We start from the raw sequence: 5,177 nt of genomic DNA on the forward strand, positions 1-5,177 counted from the left end.
TTTATTTTCTCATGCTTCACTCCTTTCTCAGCTCCCTTTTCAATACCTCTATGTATTTCATATAGACACAATCAATATCTCCATGTGAGGTTTGGGTTGGCTTCTTAAACCAAAGCAATTTGCACAGCGAGTAAAACACCAAGAGCTGCAGGACAGCTGTGATGAATAACTAATCTTTAGTTGGCTAAAATATTGGATACATTTGCACCAGACGTATATACATCAAGCTACCTTAATGCACGCACCCCATTTATACAGTATATTTATAATATTTGAGTTTCCAAGAAAATGAATCCAACTTGGCAGGATAACTTGGTAAAATTAAGATTATTAGTGACGTTAAATTCATTGGCATCTGTTCAAAGAAGATCGATCATAATTCACCAGGCTGATTATAAGAATTTCTGTATGAGTGCAAAGTCTTCACACTGTGCACTTTAAATGATTTAATCATCACGTGTTCTACCCACCTGACTTGTTTGTCTTTATTCTTCTCTCACGGCCTCTTTTTGTAATAGACTGACAGGAAGCTGCTACACTAGGTAACAGCCAAAAGGTGTGATAGCAGGAAATGCTTTCTGGGAAATACTGACACCCCAATTACCTGCTGGCAGTAGCAGGGGCAGCTCCTTGTAGTGTCCTTGGGTTGTGACATTTTCGCTTTCAGCTCTCCCTCAGATTTACTGGGATGAGCAGGGTTGCTGAGCAGGGCACTTTATAAATACATCTCCTCCCGATTACTGTGACCACCGGCCCAGGGCGGCAGAGTGTAGCTGCGATGGCTTCATCCCTTGAGATTCAATGCCGTACATCAAGGCCCCAAATGGCCGTCCTAACTCAGCTATCAATCTCTGTTATTGCCTGCCACTGATGCCAGCGTAAGAAACACACACACATTGTGCTACCATCTAATCAGCGTGGTGCCAATCACTACATGGTAAACATGAAACAATAGCTCTTTTGCTCCTTGCCATGTGTTGGGTACAGAGAGAATGTTTCATTAATGATTGTTGATGGGTGTTATGTATTTCTTTTTTTTATCAACCCAATGATAAAGCATTTAAAAAAATCTGTGAACCATTATACTGCTACTGTCTTTACAACAAGCTCAGTAAATCCAGCCTGACAGCACATTTAAGGTTGTACATAAATACATCAAATATATGCTGTGTAATGTGATTACAGCCTAACTGTAATGAGACTAAACTATGTGGGAAAATAGCAAGGTTTAATTTGGGTGACTTTAAGACCATATCTTTAGTGGAAATCTTAGTAAATGCAGAACATATTCTTCCATTATGTTTCAGAAACTCGCCCTTCAAGACAGTGTTTGGCTTTTAGTCCCCACACAACTACACTATTTTGGTTATTCTGGCTAATGAGACCACTTTTAAGGGTGACATTTTACAGAATAATGCCTTGGAGCTTTGCTTGGGTTACCATGTTTGTTTAGTTTAAGTAATTACAAGTCACAACATGGGTTGCGCTGTAGCTGTTCACACCTTCTTAAGGATGTGTGTGGAGAAAACTGTGGCTAGAGGGGACTGCACTAAGGCCTTTTATACATGTGGGTGTGTATGTGTGCACTGACAGGTAATTAAACTAACACATCAGTTGCATAACTTTGCATAAGGAAACAAACTTATGAATTTAGAGCTATTTTGTACCACTATGTCAAACATTAGACTTTAAAATGATTTTAGGGCAAAAACTATCTTGCAATATCACATGCAACGCTTTCAGCCTTTGTGTTTTTGTCCTTTTTGAAGATTTTTCTTTTTTTTTCTTTCAGAAAAATAGTTCCAGCTCCAGGGACTTAGAGAGCTTCTGACTTGATAATTGCTCTTGTAAACACAAGTTTTGTTGCTACTGCACCTATGCATTATTTACACGGCTAACTCCGAGCAATTGAATGTTAAACACTAGTTAAGCATGCTTTGGCCTCCAGGCTTTTTACATTCGCAGTGGAAAAAGGTGCAATCTGTCAGCAAACCCGGAGTATATTTTTGCTCTGAAGATGAAAAAAAAGAAGGTAGAAGAGTATGTGTTTAGCAGAAATTTAAATAGGGAATGTCTTTGACGAGGTAATTACATTTTTTTCAGTAAATTGTTTTGAATATGACATGCCTCCAAACACAGCTGCACACAGATCCATACTTGGTAAACAAAAAACTGCCAAAGACAAGGCTACACCAGCAGTATTATTTATCTGATGTGGAGACAGTTTGGTTGCAGATTTTGATGTGTAATTCCAGTTGTGGCTATTGTAGTCTTCAGCTGCGAGCATCAAGCACATATGAAGTATGAAAAGTATAAAAAATGTCTGATAACCTGACTTCTTCCTCCACACCTGCAGATTTTTGTTTCGTTTATAACTTGACATTATATCACTTGAGGCAATTACTTAGATTTAGTACAGCTCCCCGTGGAGACACAAACGGTTATACTACAGCTTTTTGACATATTCTATAGCACTTCCAAAGACCTGTAAATAGACTTTGGTGTGTAGAATTGGTTTCCCTCTTAAATGTAAAACAGGGGTAGGTCTAAGATCTCCAAAAACTCTGTGGTGTCTAATACTACATCTACTACAGTTTTAGAAAATAGTGTCTTTAGTTATGTAACCTAAAAGCCACAAATCAACAAAAACAAATATATATGTTGTTCTTCTTGACATTTTCACAGTGTATGAAACAGTCAAAATAGATAAAACAGTAGTTGGAGATTGTGGTAAGACCAAGTTTATTGCAACTGCAGTCTTGTTGCTTTTGAAATGGTTGCTATGAAGAAAGTGACCACGTTTGTGAACACTTGCATACAGCTGCTATCTTCAGAGAGAATTTGCATCAAGATAGTGTGAAAGCCGTCGGTTTGTGACTGGAGTCAATCTATTGCCATCTACTGCGCTTTACAAAGTTATTAGACCACAAATAAAAAAAACAACAACTTTGAACGAAAAAAAAACTTGTTTAAAGCTAAAAATTATATTGTTATTTTTTTAAGCAAATCAGTTGACTTCACATTGTTATACCCCAGTTTGAGCTGGCACACTAGGCTTCAGTCAGTAATTAAACAAGCAACATTCAACAACTAAAGCTAATGTTTATTCTTTTTGTCTTCTTCTTAATCTTCTTTTTGTTTCCTGTTAAGGCAGGCAAGTAAATAACTGAATTTTGCCATCTTCATTAAAAAAAAAGTTTAACTATTTGTTTTTTAAAAATAAAACAAAATCAGAAAATTCATTGATGAAAACAACAATAATTATATGTTAGCTTTAAATATATAATTCCACTGACGCACTTACACTTAGTGATGGGTTAACCATTGCAGAATAGTAAAATTATTATGGTATTAAGCATTAAGTTAATTGAAGGCAGCTGTGGCATAAAGCTTACATTGGGTGGTGATCAACATTAACATTAACCAGATGTTCACACTAAGTACTTACATTCACTGTGGTCAGAACCATAATAGATTTTACAAAACAGTTCCTCCATAAATAGTGATACAGTTGCAGGACATCAACTGATGACTACAAAAAGATGGAAAATATACAACACTGCTTTTTTATAGAAATGGAAACCAGTTGAGTTGAATCCCAGCGATGCATAGAGATGAGTTGGGCTCATTAACACAGTCTAACTCAGACTGATTGCAGCATGCTGGCAATCTGTTGATGTTTATAAGTTATATCGCAGTTATTTGCAAACCTTTGCCAATCTGTCTGAGAGTGATTGGCATCAGTCTGAGTACAGTAATTATTTAGAGGCTTGTTTCCTCCCACCAGGAAACCAGTGCAGTTGCCTTACAATCAAAAGTGGTTGACTAGAGGTTGAAGGGGTTGCATGTTTAATCTCTGAGTACCCAGTTGATTGCAACAATTGCTTGCAGTTTTCTTTGTCAGCAAAAAAATTCAATCCAATCACCAGGCAACTACAGAGTTTTGCTACTTGCAAGGAGGTTGCATCTTAATTTTACTTTAATTTGACGGAGCGATTAACTTTTAGCTAAAACATATCTTCATACAGTGTCACTTCTATTTGTAGGCATCCTTCTTTTGTTGCCCGTTGTCCTCTGTGTATAGACACAGGGTTGGAGCATAATTCCAACCTAATCAGTGCTTTTGATTACAGTTCACCACAGTTTTATTTTCAGTGCACTTGTGCTTTTCTGAGCACTCTGTGTTATGTCATCATTATTTTTTCTGTTGTTTTCCAGATTGTAACTTATTGGAAAACTGATTTCACATTTGAAAATCAATCTAAATGAGCAAATTATGATAATGAGCCATGTCATGTATATCAAGTACAAAAAAAAAGGACACGGTCATATATCTATCATTACTTATCATGTTTTATAATGATATCACATGGTTTTCAATGTAATAAACCAATGTGCCATCTGATTTCCTCAAAACAAGGTGACAGGCTGCAGCATACTTGACATGTTGGAAGTAGCTGTTCCTCTAGGTACTGCAGAAGCACTGATGAGGCCATTTCATTAGCATACAATACCACTCCAGTCCCAGTTTACTCCAGTTTAATTTTTATCTCAGACCTTCATATGGCATGACCCTCCTGAGGTTTTAAAATGGCTCCATGCTTAGTGGGAGATGGTTGCCCATCATGGTCAGATGGCTAACAATAACCACACACTGTTTGCTGTATTTTGGATACTCGAGCTGTAGGGTTACTTCCAATCCGGCTGTAACCGTAATATTCGGTATATTCTTACCGAAGTAAGAATATAGAGCCACTATTTCAATGCCACAATGGCGAACAATTTGATAACTGGATGATTTTCTTCTGTCTGTGGCACTATGTGAAAATCTCTGGAGTCAACAGAAATTCATCATTTTTGGTCCATGAATTAGTGTGCCAGTTTTTATAGTAATGACCGGCTGTGTGACAGGAGTCATTACTATAAAAACTGGCACACTAATTCATGGACCAAAAATGATGAATTTCTGTTGACTCCAGAGATTTTCACATAGTGCCACAGACAGAAGAAAATCATCCAGTTATCAAATTGTTCGCCATTGTGGCATTGAAATAGTGGCTCTATATTCTTAAAGAAATTCATTCTGAGAAGACTATGTTTTTACACCCGCTGTCACCCCAGCAGCTTCTCTGCAGTTCAAGAAGTAGTCATCAATAACGAGTAATCTATTCATGTTC

Source organism: Diplotaxodon limnothrissa, linkage group LG12, assembly GCF_057381915.1.
Source record: "Diplotaxodon limnothrissa isolate DT_005_m linkage group LG12, D_limnothrissa_male_GT1.1, whole genome shotgun sequence".
NCBI classification, from domain to species: Eukaryota; Metazoa; Chordata; class Actinopteri; order Cichliformes; family Cichlidae; genus Diplotaxodon; species Diplotaxodon limnothrissa.